Genomic DNA, 16,473 nt, shown 5'->3' with positions numbered 1-16,473 from the left:
CTTGGATGGATTTGGACTAAGTGGAGGTAGATGCGATTAGTTCAGTTCGAATTTATGGTTGACACGGACTGGTTGGAACACAGGGTGTGTGTCAGTGCTGTATAACGTTCTGACTCTATCGCTCGTTATCTCTGTAAATTCCTCTATGCTCGGAACTCTCCGTCAATGCCACCTCATCCAGTCTTACAACTCTTCCTTATCTCGATAATTCCTCTCCAGCCTCAAAACTCAAAAAAGTCTATCAGAAATATCTCTATCTCTGTAACATCCTCAATCCTCAGAATCCTCTCCAACTTTCATCTCCTCCAGCTTCATTACTCTCCCTATCTCTAATCCCCTCCAGTCTCTCAAAGCTCTGCTATATGTGCCTTTTTTATTTCCAGCCTTCAGGATTCCCAATGTTTATTTCTCACTTGATGACGGCCCTTTCCGATTCTGTGCTGAGCTTCTGAATTCTTCCTTAAACCTCTCAATCTCCTTTTCCTCCCAAAACATCGGCCAATAATATGTCATCTACTCTAGTGTCACCTTTTCTGACCTGATGTCCAATGGAGCCTGTCATATTCCTATAATAAACATCTTAGCGGTCTACAGAACAGTAAAAGGCTCTGGTAGTACATCGGGTCTGTGACAAAGAAAACTACCACCTAACTGTCCTCATCTATTTTCCGATAATTGTGGAAAAGTCTCATCTATCATGGCATTGCAAGTGCACACTAAATACATCTCAAATGCTACCGGGATTTCTGTGTCTCCCACCATCACAGACAGTGAGGTTCAATGCAACTGTTGCTCGATGATGACATCACCCACAGGAACACAGAGCAGCTGGGTCTGTGCAAACCAGAGATCACCCACACATTGGAAAGGATGGCAGGGTCCCTGAGGGGGGGGGGCACAGGAGATTTACCAGGATGGTTCAAGGAATAGGGGATTTTAGTTGCAGAGACATGGGAGCTGTTAATAAATATCAAGAATATCCATCTACAATAGATGGACTCTTGTTCTCAACCTCTCCCCTTGCCTGGGCTGTGGTAACCTTCAGGTTAAACCCACCACCAGACATTTCTCCCTAATGAGAGAGCAGCCCTATGGTCTGGGAGGACAATGCTGCCTTTCCCTTTTACACAGTGATGCCACTGTACCCTGGGGATGGGGAGAGGGAACGCTGAAGGTGGTGGATGGGACACCACTCAGGCACAGTGCTTTGTCCTGGAGGATGTTCACTTTCTTTAACATTGTTGGGGGCTGCACTGATGCAGGCAAGTGGAGAATGTTCCAACACAATCCTGATGTGTGCCTTATAGGGAGCAAACAGACATTGGGGAATCAGGGGTTTGGGGAAACAGATTGTTCTCCTTGTAGCAGAGGAAATTGAGGGTGCCCTGTGACAGAGGGGGTTACAGATTTAGAATAATCCACCTTACACTCATGAGTTCATCAGAAAAGGATTACAGGACACATATTGAAGACTTGGGGGAGATCTACTGAGAGTGTGGGGTGATTCAAAAGAGGACATTTATGCAGCAAATGGGAATGAGCTGGAATACAATACTCACACACAATGTGAATATCCAGCTCCTGATGAATTGAGTAATTTTGTCACAGTTTGACGTTACAATTACTGAGATTACCATCTGAATGGCCACCTGTAATACACGTTTATAAAACTGTCACTGTCAGTTCATTTAAGAAACTCTCACCACCCCCTCCTCCTGGCCCAGGATGACTGGACACATTACCCCTTGTGGGGGTCAGCAGTTAGTTCAGGGGGAAATCTATGTGGGTTTCTGTGAGTTTCCACACTGGGTCTTCATGTGACTGAACAGGGCAGATCTTTGACACATGGGACACAATGTTTCAAGAGTCAGTGCGATGTGGAGAGCAGGATGTGCTTCCTTTTCTTTCCTTCCGTGCTGCTGCTGTGCCTCATCAATTAGACGGGGGGGGGGGGGGTGAAAGGCTCATGCAGCTCGATGGGCAAGTTGTCTCCATTCTGACCCATGAGCAGCAAGCTCCTCCCAGTCATTCCAAAGAGTCTCTCTGAAAAGGTAACAACTGCTTCCCACTGCCCAGTGCTCCCAGGAAATGTTTAGAAGAATGAGCAGGGAAATCTCTGAGAAAAGGCAGAACGGTAAAGTTCCAAAAGGATTATAAACAGTTTACAGAGAGGGATTCATTGGAGAAGTGGGCAACAAGTTAGCAAATGGAGCATAATTTGGGAAATTGTGAAGTTGCTCATTTTGGAGGAGATAATAAAAGAACAGAGTGCTATGTAAATGGTGGAAACTGTCGAAAGCTGCACCACAAAGGGGCCAGGGGTAATTGCGTAGGAAACACAGTTATAACAGGGAATCAGGATGGGGAATGGAACGTTGTTTCTTATTACAAGGAGTTTTCAGTGTAAGTGTTTGGAGTATATACCTGACAGTAACTTTACAAAGTGCGAGTGAGACCACATCTGGAGTAATGACAGAAGTTTTGGTCCCTTTATTTAAGGGAATACATAATTTCATCTGAGGCATTTCAGAAAAGATTAACTGGGATGATCCCTGGCTTGTAGGGATTATCTTTTAAGAAAAGGCTGAAAATGTTGGGACTCTACTCACTGGATTTGGGAAGAATGAGAGGTGATCTCATTGTAACATGCAGGATTCTTAAGGAGTTTGACAGGGTAAATACTGAGAGGATGTTTCCCATCATGAGGGATCTGGAATCAGATACTCGGATAGTAACGGAATCAAGGGTTCTGTTTTAGATTCGTCAAGTTTAAGGCAACATCAACACGGGTCAGGGGTTTCAGTAGCAATGGAGCTGGGGTGAAGGGGGGGGGGGCGGGAAGCAACGTTTTAGAGATTGGAATTCCTGGTGTTTGTGATTGTGTAGATACCTGATCAGAAGGTCACCTTGGGGTTACAGATATGAGAGCAATATTGTGAAGAGTGTAGTTCTGCCTCAGACAGTTCCCAGGGAGAGGGAGGGGCTCAGCAGTAAGGGAAAGGAATTTGTAATAGCAACTGAAGGCAATGGGTTTAACCATTTCAATGTTCCGTTGCAGGAAATTGCAGCCAATCGCGTAGTGGGAGTGTGATGAGCAGTTTGATAACTGAGTAATGGAGAGGGATGATGGGGAGGGAGAGCTAGGCATTGTCAGTGTACATGTGAACCCTCAGACGGTGCTTTTGGACGATGTCACCTCCTGACAGTATGTAGGTGAGAAACAGGAGGGACCAAGAATCGATCCTTGAGGGACACCACATACAAGGAATTTAGAAAGGAATGGGAGAGTGGGGATGGAGTAGGTTTTTCCAACAACGGTGAGGTCAAAATATTACTTCGTAGCAGAATGGGAGAGAAGGACATAACCAGAAAAGACAGACAGACAGAACAAGGAACAATACCTGTGATTTGGTGAGGGGAGGGAGGTGGGGGTGATGTGGAGGAAGAGCCCAACTCCAAAAACACACTTTCTTCATTGGTGACATCACCCAACTCCACCCTAGTCTCAGCTCATTTACTGAATGCAGGGATGGACGAGTATTTATCTCCAGACTTAATTATCCAAACACTCTTGGCCAGCCTCCCACATTCAACTTACATGTAATCTCAAGAGTATCTTAAACCCTCCTGCCCAAGTGCTCACTTGTACCAAAACTAGTTGATCCATCGAAAGGCTCCTATTTACAGGCAACAATTTAAAATTCTCACCCTGTGAACATCCCTGTCTCCCTGCACCACACACCCTGCAAGACCTTGACAACTCATTTGTGTTTATTCATTGCTTCACCTGTCTGGCTGTTTCTACTGTTGCCAAGGCAACACTGTCTGGAATTCCCACCTGAACCCTCTCAGACCTGCTTTCCTCTTTTAAGGTGTTCTCGAAAACCTGCTCATTTGGCAATGCTTTTGATCACTTGACCTAGTATCTCAATCTGTGGCCTTATGCCAGAATTTTTCAATAGTATTTCTGTGAAATTATAAACATGATTAAAAAAAAAACAAACTGTTGCTGATTTGCACATACATTGTCAACTCTTCAATATTGCTGAGTGTATAATCTATAACAGCACTTACCCAACCACATTGTGGGAGCACCTTCACCACATGAACTGCAGCTGGACAGGGAAATCAAACATCACCCTCTCCACAGGCAATGGGGCTTTGGCACTGATCACTGGGATCTGTGGAGGGAGAAACACAGTTGCTATTTCAGGGAGTGCAAAATGCATTATAAGGAGGGAAAATGGGGCAGAATTTGGGATTTTCAAATTTGTGATTCACAATGTGCACTAAGTTCTGTAAAACCTCTCATCCCATACCATGAAAATGTCCTTCTCTTTCTGGTCTATGTCTTTCCTTTCCCCTGCCCTGCACCTTCACACATTCCCAATGCCTTGGCCACAACAACACTGTGCTGCCAGTGAAGTTTATCAGGTGGTTGAGTATTGTCCCGCCCCTCATTCACTCCGATTGGTTGAAGGACCAACTGGCACATCCTGGTCCTCCAGCCCCGTTCCCCCCACTCTTATTGGTCCTGCGCTGACATCAATAATCCGAGGCCCATTGTGGGCTGGAGCATGCTCAGTGCTTCCTGCTTTTGCTGCTGTTCACCAGGTATGAGAGAGAGAGAGAGAGAGAGGGCTCATCCCTGTTTCTCCTGATGTCAGACAATAACAACAACTACTTGCATTGTATGGAGCCTTTCACATTGACAAATCTCCTAAAATGTTTCCCGGATGATGGAAACGTTGATTAAAGAGAACGATTTTTAGATACATCTTTAAGGCGGACAGAGGGGGTGAGGGAGGATATTCCAAAGGTGTGTGTCCTCAGCAGCTCCAATCGTGCAGTGATATAGGTGGGCAACAGCTTACAATGGAGACAGTTAGTGGCTAACCACAGGTTAACAACCTCATGTCGTAGCCACCTCATGTCACAGCCTGTCATTACACACTACCTATGGTTAGCCACTAACAGTCTCCATTAACAGCTAGTCACCCTCCCCCAGTCAGATCGTTATCCACTCCTTTATCCAACCGCTCTTCTCACTCTATCCCCACCTTTACTCCTTTTATCTTGCCCCCATCCCCCCACACTATCTTCTGCACATAAACGGACTTTTTTTTTCTCAGTGACATCTGTTCTGTGGAAGGGACACCGGATCTGAAACGTTAACTCTGATTTCTCGTCACAGATGCTGCCAGACCTGCTGAGCTTCTCCAGAACCTCCTGGTTGTTGTTTCTGATTTACAGCATCTGCAGTTCGTTTGGTTTTAATTTACCGGGAGTTTGTAATTCAGGTCCAGCAGCCTCTGTCCCAGTCTCTGCTGTCTCTCCCACCCCACCCCCACCCCACCCAGTGACACTGCACCTGCACAGCTCATGGACAGGTGTCGTCTTGCTGGCCACACCCCTCATTCACTCCCATTGGCTGCAGGACCGCACAGGCTCACCTCCCATTGGTCTGGAGCTGCCGTTAATCAAGCCGGCGCCGATTGAGAGGTGAGCTCCTCCCTCTCTCTGCCCTGGGATGAGCTTCATCATTCACAGTGAATGGGGCAGTATCACAGAGCACTGGGGCTGGGGGCTATTCAGCCCATTGGAGCTGTCCTCTCTCCCTCTGTAGATGGTGCAAATCTGTCCCAACTACCCCCAAATCTTTCCTTAAAAAGTAAAATTCCAAGTCTGTTTCAAAATACCTGCTGAATCTGTGTCGTTCAGACTGTTCCAGATGCTCAGAACTTACAGAGTAAAATAGTGTTCACATTTTCACCTTGTATTATTTGCCAATTACTTGAACGTAGTTACTAAAAATTGTGACAGGGTTAACAATTCCTCTCTCTCTTTGCAAATTCAAGACCTTGGAACCAAATCTGCACCAGATCAAAATCACTGCTTCACCTTCTCAGCTCCAAGGATAATTATCTGTGCTTCAGCTAGCTCGAAACAAAAGAGAGGAATGCATCTTAATTTATTAAGATCAAAGAAACAGACCTCCGGTCCAATTCGTCTGTGCCAACAAGGAATCCTAAACTAACGAATTCCCATTTACCATCTATTGGCCTGTATCCATCAAACCCCTTCCTATTCATGTACCCAATTGGAAGCCTTTTAAATGTTGTGATTTTTCAGCCTCCACTACTTCATCTGGTAGCCCCTCCCATACACACACCACACTCAGCTTGAAAATGTTGCCAGTTCGATCCCTTTTAAATCTTTGCCCTCTCAACTTAAACCCATGTGCTCTAGTTTTGTACCCACCTAACCTGAGGAAAAAGGATGCCAGCTGCTTACCTTATCCACGCCCCTTGTGATTTTATAAATCTCAATGAAGTCACCTCTCAGTCTTTGACTCTCCAGAGAAAATAGCCCCAGCCTATTCAGCCCCTCCCTGTAGCCCAAATCCTCCAATCCTGGAAACGTTTTTGTAAATCTTGTCCAAACCTTTTCAAATTTCACAACATCCTTCCCAGAACAGGGAAATTCAAACTGAAAACAGAATTCCAGAAGTGGCTTAATCAACGTCCTGTCTAGCCACAATATGACGTCCCAGCTTCTGTATTCAATGCATTGACCATTAACGGAGAGCGTTAATGGAGTCCCATTTGCCAGCGGTTCACCCTTATCCCTCTAAAACCTCCCTCTTCAAGTACCCAGTCAGACACCTTATAAATGCTGCAATTGTACTAGCCTCCACCCCTTCCTCTGGCAGCTCATTTCATACTTGCAATGCCCTCAACATGAACACGATGCCCCTTAAATCCCCTTTAAATCTTTTCCCTCTCACCTTAAGCCTGTACCCTCTCGTTCTGGAGCCACCGAACTTGGGAAAAAGTCCCTGACTGCTCACCTCATCCATGCCCTTCAGGACCTTTATAAGATCACCTCTCAGCCTCCAAATCTCCAGGGAAAATAGTCCCAGCCTATTCAGCCTTTCCCAATAGCTCAAATCATCCAACCCCAGGAAAGTCCTTGCAAATGTTTTCTGAACCCTTTCAAGTTTCTCAACATTAATCCAAGAACAGGGAGATTGGAACTGAAAACAGAATTCCAGAAGGGCCTTCATCAGTGCCCTGTCCAGCCACAATATGACATCACAACAGCTGCATTCAATGCATTGACCAATAACGGGGAGCGTACCAAATGCTGCATTCACTCCCCTGCCTACCTGTGACTCTACTTTCAGGGAACTATGAACCTGCACTCCAAGGTCCCATTGTTCAGCAATGTTCCCCAGGACTTTACCATTAAGTGCATAAGTCCTGCCCTGATTTGCCTTTCCAAAATATAACAGCTCACATTTATCTAATTTGAACTCAGTCTGCAATTCCTTGCTCCAGTGGCCCATCTGATCAAGATCCTGTTGTATTCTGAACTAACCTTCTTCACTGTCCACTACACCTCCAATTTTGGTGTCTTCTGTAAACCTACTGACCGTACCTCATATATTCACATCCAAGTCATTTATTTAAGGGCCCAATATCCATCCCTGCAGCACACTGCTGCTCACAGACCTCCGGTCCGCAAAGCAACCCTCCATAATCCTCTGTCTCCTACTTTCAAGGTAGTTTTGTAATGGCTTGCTCTCTCGGCATTCCATATTATCTAACCCTGCTAACCAGTCTGCTTTGTGGAACCTTGTTGAATGTCCATATCAACAGCATTCACCGCCTTCCTTATTCAATTTTTTCGTCACTTCAAAATACTCACTCAAGTTAGTGAGACCCAATTGTGCATGTACAAAGCCACATTGACTGTACCTGATCATTTCTGTCCCGCTGCGCCTTCCTTGTTCGGTCCACACCCTTCCACCAACCCACGCTCCACACCCTTGACCCTCCCTTACCACCACGGGAGATGTAAAACATGCGGCCACACCTCCCTCTGACCTCTGTCCAAGACCCCAAAATGATCTTTTCACATCAGGCAGAGATTTGCCTACACATCCCAAAACCTCATCTTCTGAATATGGGAAATTTAACATGGTTCATCCAACTAACCTACACATCTTTGGACTGTGGGAGCAAACTGGAACACCCGAAGGAAATCCTCACAGAAACTGGGGAGAATGTGTCAACTCCAACACAGACAGTTGCCCGAGGCTGGAATCAAACCCAGGTCCCCGGTGCTGAGGAAGCAGCAGAAACCACTGAGCCACAATACTGTGGGATCTTTGATGCTGATGCGCTGCCCCACTAATACCTCAGTCACTCACCCTGCCTCATTTCCTAAGAGGCAGCGATGATGGAGTGAAATTAGACAGTTAATTCAGAGACCCAGATAACGTTCTGGGGACCTGGGTTTGAATCCCATCACGGCAGATTTTGGAACGTGAATTCAATAAATATCTGGAAAAAATAATCTAGTGATGACAGGAATCCATTGTCAATTGTTGGAAAAACCAATGTGGCTCACTCATGACCTTTAGGGAAGGAAAATGCCATCCTTACCTGGTCTGGTCTGCATGGGACTCCAGACATATAGCAACGCAGTTGACTCTTAACTGCCCTCTGGGTAAACGCAGCAATAAATGCTGGCCGAGCCAGTGACAGCCTCATCCTGTGAATGAATAAAGAAAACAGGCCATGTTTTGTTCCTTCTCTAGTAGGTACATCCTACAAACTCAATCAGAAACGTTCTCGTCCACACTGAACAAATACCTTTCCATCCAAGCCCTTAACACTACAGCACTCTGAGGCTATGTTGGTAAAGTTAAAACCCCTTATCATTGCATCCATATTATTCTTACAGATATCTGAGGTCTCCTGGTAAAATTGTGTCTCAATTCCCTGCTGACTATTGGGAGAGGGTCTATAACACAATCCCAGTAAGATGGTCATCCCTTTCTTATTTCTCAGTACCAACCAAATAACTAGCCTGGATGTACTCCCAGGAATATCCTCCCGAAGCCCAGCCATAATGTTATACTTAATCAAAAACACCTCTCCCACTGCGCTGTTGGTCCCTTTCTATCCTTACTATAGCATCTATACCCTGGAACATCAAGCTGCTAGTCCTATCCATGCCTCTGTAATTGCTGTAATATCCCAGTCACATGTTCAAAACCATACCCTGAGCCCACCTGCCTGACCTGTCAGGTCCCTTGCACTGAAATAAATGCAGTGCAACTGCTCCGTCGCACCTCATTGTGACTTGCTCTTGCCTGCCTTGACAGTCTGACCGGTGAACAGTACCAGCCTCAGACTCACCTCCTTTCTCACTGTCTCTTTAGGATTACCCCGACTCCCTCACTGGTTTAATGCCTCCCGAGTGGCGCTAGCAAATCTCCCTGCTCGTCAGGACCCCATGCTTTCCCCTTCCTATGCCATTGGTACCAATGTACAATGTCCTCCCACTGGTTATTTTCCCTTTTGAGAATATTCTGCTCCCTCTGAGAGATATCCTTGACACTGGCACCAGGGCAGCACCACCCCATTCTGATCTCTCACTGTCACCTGCAGAAACAGCAGACTGTGTCCCTGACTAGAGAGTCCCCTATCACCATCGATCGTGTGGAACTGAAAATACCTCACATTATGTTAGAAGCCAGTCTCAGTACCAGTAACTTGACTGTCAGTGCTACATTCCCCTGAAAGTCTATTACCACCTACATTTTCCAAAACAGTATACTTGTCTGAGATGGGGATAGCCACAGGAGACTCCTGCAGTCCCTACCTACCCCTCCTAGCTTTCCTGAAGGTAACCCATCTACCTGGCTGTATCTGCAGTATCCTGCAATCCCGAGCCAAGGTCTTTGACAATGTAACACAAAACACCCAGGAAACTTCGCCTCACCTCGTAATCTGATAAAAGACTTCTGATAAATCTGGTTGAACTTAGAACACAGCTGGAAAGCTGGAAGATTAAATCCAATCCAAGATCGAGTGCTTAAACAAAGGAGACTACAATAGGATGAGGCAGGAGTTGGCTAATGTAAACTGGAAGCAAAGACTTTACCGTGGGAAAGTTGACGGACAACGGGGGAATTTTTCGAAGTGTTCAGCAAAAGTATATATCAGGGAAAAGGAAGGACTGTAGGAAAAGGAGTAATCTGCCATGGGTGGCTCAGGAAATAAGGGAGTCTATCAAATTGTAATAGAAGGCATACAAATTGGCAAAGACCACGGAGAAACTAGGAGATTAGAAAAAAACTTTAAAGATCAACAGAAAGCTAGATGGGATTGGGGGAGAAACGTGATGAGTAGCTATCCCCAGGGCCGGAATAGCAGCTTACACTGCTCGAGAGGAACCTATTGTGTGGGGAACATATGGCCTCTGTAATTGTTGAAGCACTTCACTGTTACCATAGAGATAAACCTGATCAAGTTACAAATCACAGCACACTCCAAAAGCTTGTACTTCCAAATAAACCTGTTGGACTATAACCTAGTGTTGTGTGATTTATAAGTTTGTCCACCCCACCCCAACACTGGCTCCTCCATATCAGAATCCTGATAGACAGCCCCACTGAAACTGAAGTGCCTGTCAGATACTTGAGGGAGCCACAGGGGTGTATGTCTTAACCACAAAGTGCGAAACTGAACTAGACTTTCTAACTGACCGTTGCCATGGAGATAATACTGAGAGAGAGTCTCTATTCAAAGTCCCAAACCACATAGGTATAAGAATGGGAGCTGCACATCGGACAGGCAGGGAGTTACCTGATGCTGCCTGGAGGTGTTCTGCATGTACACTATCCAGGTAACTGCCATGTCTCATCAATAAAGACTCTAAGAAGACCTCTCAGAGTTCTGTGCCTAGTTATTCCTATCCAGCAGGGTTCAGGAATATGAGTACACAGCAGTCAGTCTTCACAGTCGAGGATACAAAGAACATGCCAGTAATTGATAAGGAGACTGAGGAAGGTGAGGAACTAGAAACAATCATTATCACGAAAGAGTTAGAGCTGGACAAGCTAATGGAGCTAAAGGTAGATAAGTCTCATTGCCCTGATGGAATACATCCCAGGGTATCAACAGAGTTAGTGGGAGAAATAGCAGATGCAGTTAGAGACAGAGCATCCTACAGCAGAGACAGGCCCTTTGGCCCAAACTGGCCCATGCCGACCAGAATGTCCATCCACACTAACCCCATTTCCCTGCACTTGGCCCACCTGCTTCTGACCCTTTCCTATCCATGTATTTGTCCAAATGTCTTTTACCTGTTGTTAAGGTACCCACCTCAACCACTTCCACTGGCAGCTCATTCCATATACATACCACCCTCTGTGTAAAACAGTTGCCCCTCAGCTTCCCTTTAATTCTTTCCCCTCTAACCTTCAACTGATGCCCTCCAGTCCTTGATTCCCTGGGAATAAGGCTGAATGCATTCACCTTACCCATGCCCCTCATGGTCTTATACACTTCTAGTAGAGTACCCACTCAGTTTCCTCTGCTCTAAACAAAACAATTCTCGCTTGTCCAACCTCTCCCTATAACTCAGACCCCTGAGCCCTGACAACATCCTTTTAAATTGTTCTGCACTTTTTACAGTTTCATAACTGAAACCTACACTGCATTCATCATATTTCCAGTGTTTCCCCACGGCGCTGGAACCGACGTGACAACGCCAATGGATTACAGTCCATGATCGAGAATGAACTCCTTTACAACAATCCTGTTTTCATAGTATTTCCCAAGGTGCAGGTATCATTGTGTCTTTCTGGTTGGATGGTTAATTAAAGACTTGTCCTTCTACAAAGCAAAGCTGTGGCTTAATTGTTCCTGGGAAACATGCCATGATTTTTCAGACTTTCAAAAACAAACGAACTCTCTCTCCACAATCCCCACCCTAACATGGACTTGGCTGTACCTCAGTATTTTTTCCAGTCACACTGAGATTTGGAATATTCGCCCACGGACAGAATACACACCTTTCCTTCCACAGGAAAAGGCCAATGAATATTCAAATCGGCACGGATCAAGTAACTATCAAAACTGAAAATGAAGTTCAATTTGAATTTCTTATCCACAAACCCACCCTTTCGGTACCCTACACCTGAGAACACAACTCACCATATTAATATAGGATGGATCTTTATATGATAATTATAGTATTAAATTGTAGTTTCATGTTTCCCAAAGTTTTAACTCTCAATCTAACAGTTTCTTTCTTCTGTGAACTGAAATCCAAACCAAACCAATCCCCTCACTCCTTCCCTCCACACCCAGTTCTCACACTCTCTCTCCTCTCTTTGAATTCAGTTTCCTAGCTCTTGTCTGCGGACTAAGAACCAAATCAATGAGTCTGACTCTGAGTCCAGCAGGGTGTTGGGGGAGGGGGGGGGGGTGGGGGGGGGGGGGGGGTCGTTGTTGGTGAATCCTCTGATGACAACCATCCTGCATACACTGCTTCCTGCACACTCTGGCCGAAACCCGTCTTACTAAAATGAACCAAATTAGAGCTCTAATTGCAGGCCCATCCTTGTCCCTTTCCATAAAAGCCCTGAATCTTCACAAAAGAGTTCTGATAACTTTCTGCAAAACGCTGTACCACTGATAGTCTGATCACATGGCAGGGTACCAGGAAAGGGGCCATTCCCCTGGGTCCTGCTCCCAGAGGGAGGAAGATGCCAATGACAGATTAATCCCTCACAACCACAGCCTCCTTCCCAGACACTGTGCATACTCCCACAATAGGCCAGCACTGTGCCCATACACTGGTCTCCTCTCCTACAGCACGTGCTCCCGATCATACAGGAGTCCGGGAGATTGACAGCAGCTGCTGCCCAATATATCAGAATCCCTACAGTATGGAAACTGGCCCTTTGGCCAAACAAGTCCATACCGGCCCTCCAAACAGTAACTTATACAGACCCATTCCCCTCCCCTATATTTATCCCTGACTAATGTAACTAATACTATGGACAATTTAGAATGGCCAATTCACCTGTCCTGCCCATCTTTGGATTGGGGGAGGAAACCCGCTCAGACACTGGGAGAACGTACAAACTCCACACAGACAGTTGCCAGAGGCTGGAATCGAAACCGGATAACTGGTGCTGTGAGGCAGCAGTGCTAACCTTCCCGTCTTCTTCTCTATAGACGGGAAGGAGTGGGGCTGGAGAACTGGGGTAATGGGATTGTAAACAATGAATGAATGTGGAGGACACGGGGGCTAGACAGGTCAGTGAGGGACAGGAGCAGTGCAGCAGCAGGAGGGGATCCTGGACAAACTGAGCAATGGGAGAGTCTGACAGGAGAGAAACTACAGGAAGGTTCTGTTTAGAGGCTGAGGCAGGGAGAGCTGGGAGACAGTGTGGCCTGGTGGCTTGGGCGGGTTTTCTAATCATCCTCTTCAAAGGTGCTGTTCCTCAACTCTGAGCCCGATCCTCCTGTTCCAAAGGTAAGGACACTGCCATCATTTCCTGGTTGGCAAGGGATACGGGGACTACCTTTCAAAAGGAACTCAACTGTGTTGGTGACATTAACAAGACTCAATACACAGTCACAGACAAAATGCTGGTGTACTTGAACTTCATCCCGAATATTAACACCTATAACTGGGCAACGCAGACCCCGGAATACAGAGTTAAATCCTTGATATTAATAACAGCTTTGTGCATGGGAAATCATGTCTCATGAATCTGACTCAGTTTTTTTTGAAGAAGTAACAAAGAGGATTGCTGAGGTCAGAGCATGGACATGATATACATGGACTTCAGTAAGGAGTTCGACAAGGTTCCTCACGGGAGACTGGTCAGCAAGGTTAGATCGTATGGAATACAGAACTGGCCCGAAGGTAGAAGGCAGAGGGTGCTTTTCAGGCTGGAGGCCTGTGACCAGAGGAGTGTCACAAGGATCGGTGCTGGATCCACTACTTTTCATCATTTACATTCATGATTTGGATGTGAACATAAGAGGTATTGTAAATAAGTTTGCGAATGACATCAAAATGGGAGGTGTGGTAGACAGGGAAAAAGATTACCTCAGAGTACAAGAGGATCTGGATCAGATGGGTGATGGGCTGAGGAGTTCAGTTTAGAAAAATGCGAGCTGCTGCATTTTGGAAAAGCAAACTTTAGCAGGATGTATACAGTTAATAGTAAGTTCCAGGGGAGTGCTGCTAAACAAAGAGACCTTGGAGTGCAGGTTCATAGTTCCTTGAAAGTAGAGCAGCAAGTAGGTAGGATAGTGAAGACGGCAGTTGGTCTGCTTGCCTTTATTATTCAGAGCATTGAGTATAGGGTTGGGAGGTCATATTGCGGCTGTACAGGACATTGATTCGACAACTTTTGTAATATTCCATGCAATTCTGGTCTCCTTCCGTCAGATGGATGTTCTCAAACTTGAAAGGGGTCCGAAAAGAAGTCCAGGATGTTGCCAGGGTTGGATAGGCTGCTTTCCCTGGACCGTCAGAGGCTGAATGGTGACCTGAAAGAGACTTTTAAAATCAGGCCGGGCATGGATTGGCTAAATGGACAAGATATTTTCCATCGGGGGGGGGGGGGAGTACAGAACTAGGGGACTGGGAGGGGAGGGTTAGCAGAGAGGGGGTGGGCGGGGGGTCAGAGAGGGTGGGTGGATCAAGAGGGTTGGGACAGAAATGGATGGGGCCAGAAAACGGGATAAGAGAGGAGAGGAAAAGGCGGGGGGTGGGACAGAGGGGGCAACCGAAGAAGAGGGGGAACGGACTGGGGGGGCAACCGACAGAGGGGGGAAAGAGACGGGTGTGTGACCGACAGGGGGGCGACTGACAGAGGGGGGACAGACCTTCAGATTGTGGAACAGACCCGGGGGGGTTGCACGACTGACGATGAGGGGGGGGGGGCGACAAAGGACTGACCGAAAAAGGAGGGGGGGTAAAACAGAGAGTGGGGGGAGACGGGGGGGGGAACAGAGAGGGGGAAGATGGAGAGTTATTTTATAGATCTACAACTCAACCCTGTTCCTGTTTTCTCCTCCTCGCATTAATTCCCTCTGAAGGGCTCAGGACAACTGCATAGTTCCTGGAAAGTGGGGTTTCAGGGAGATCAGGTGCCGAATGTGGCATTTGGGACACTGACCTTTAATGGGATGCTCTGGTCAATAAATGGACGCTGGTTCGACTCCACTGTCTGTGTGGTATTTGCACATTCTCCCTGTGTGTCTGCGTGGGCTTCCTCTGGGTGCTCTTAATTCCCTCCCACAAATCCAAAGACATGCAGGTTAGCTGGATTAGCTTTGGGTAATGGTAGGTTACAGAGTTAGGGTGGAATGCTGTTCCGATGGTTGGTATGGTCTCATGGGCCGAAAGGCCTGCTTCCACACTGTGGGGATTCTGTCACTGAGTACAGGGATTAGGAGGTCACATTGTGGCTGAGAAGGGCATTGGTCAGGCCAGTGTTAGAATACTGCATTCAATTGTAGTCTCCCTGATTTCAGAAAGATTTTACCAGAATAGGATTCAACCTCTTCATGGCAAGTTCTTGGGAAGTGGGATCATCCGGGATTCTCTCGCACATTCTGGGATCATCTGGGATTCTCTCGCAAACTGGGATTCTCCCTCACACTCTGGGATCATATGGGATTCTCTAACACACTGGGATTCTCTCTCACACTCTGGGATCATATGGGATTCTCTAACACACTGGGATTCTCTCTCACACTCTGGGACAATCTTGGATTCTCTCTCACACTATGATTCTTTCTCACACTCTGGGATCATCTTGGATTCTCTCACACACTGGGATTCTCTATCTCACTCTGGGATCATCTGGGATTTAATCACACAATGGGATTCTCTCTCACGCTCTGGGACCATCTGGGATTCACTCTCTCACTGGGATTCTCTCAAACACTCTGGGATCATCTGGGATTCTCTAACACACTGGGATTCTCTCTCACACTCTGGGATCATCTGGGCTTCTCTCGCACACTGGGATTCTCTCTCCCACTCTGGGATCATCTGGGTTTCTCTCTCACACACTGGGATTCTCTGTCACACTCTGGGAACATCTTTGATTCTCTCACACAATGGGATTCTCTCTCACACTCTGGGATCATCATCGATTCTCTCTCAATCTGGGATTCTCTAAAACACTGGGGTTCTCTCACAAACTCTGGGATCATCTTGGATTCTCTCACACAGTGGGATTACGTCTCACACTCTGGGTTCATCTGGGATTCTCTCACACTCTGGGATCATCTGGGATTCTGTCACACACTGGGATTCTCTCTCACACTCTGGGACAATCTTGGATTCTCTCACACACAATGATTCATTCTCACAATCTGGGATCATCTGGGATTCTCTCTCACACTGGGAGTCTCTCTCACACTCTTTGACCATCTGGGATTCTCTCTCTCACTGGGTCTCTCTCACACTCTGGGATCATCTGGGATTCTCTCACACACTGGGATTCTCTCTCACACTCTAGGACCCTCTGGGATCCTCTCACACACTGGGATTCTCTCTCGCACTCTGGGATCATCTGGGATTCTCTCACACACTGGGATTCTCTCACATACTCTGGGACCATCTTGGATTCTCTCT

General features: G+C 46.5%; 1 long non-coding RNA gene across 2 annotated transcripts in view; it reads right to left on the bottom strand.

Moving 5' to 3' along the window:
- LOC132813649 (uncharacterized) overlaps positions 1 to 16,473 on the bottom strand; it is a 76,901-nt gene that overhangs the window by 15,609 nt on the left and 44,819 nt on the right. For both annotated transcript variants that reach the window (XR_009644118.1, XR_009644117.1), the window contains exons 2-3: positions 8,451 to 8,559; positions 4,075 to 4,181 (exon numbers count right to left, since the gene is read on the bottom strand). This is a non-coding gene — a long non-coding RNA (uncharacterized LOC132813649). The remainder of the gene's footprint in view (positions 1 to 4,074; positions 4,182 to 8,450; positions 8,560 to 16,473) is intronic.

The sequence above is a fragment of the Hemiscyllium ocellatum genome, unplaced genomic scaffold (assembly GCF_020745735.1).
Source record: "Hemiscyllium ocellatum isolate sHemOce1 unplaced genomic scaffold, sHemOce1.pat.X.cur. scaffold_421_pat_ctg1, whole genome shotgun sequence".
NCBI lineage: Eukaryota > Metazoa > Chordata > Chondrichthyes > Orectolobiformes > Hemiscylliidae > Hemiscyllium > Hemiscyllium ocellatum.
This window is presented reverse-complemented; position numbering and strand designations above follow the sequence as displayed.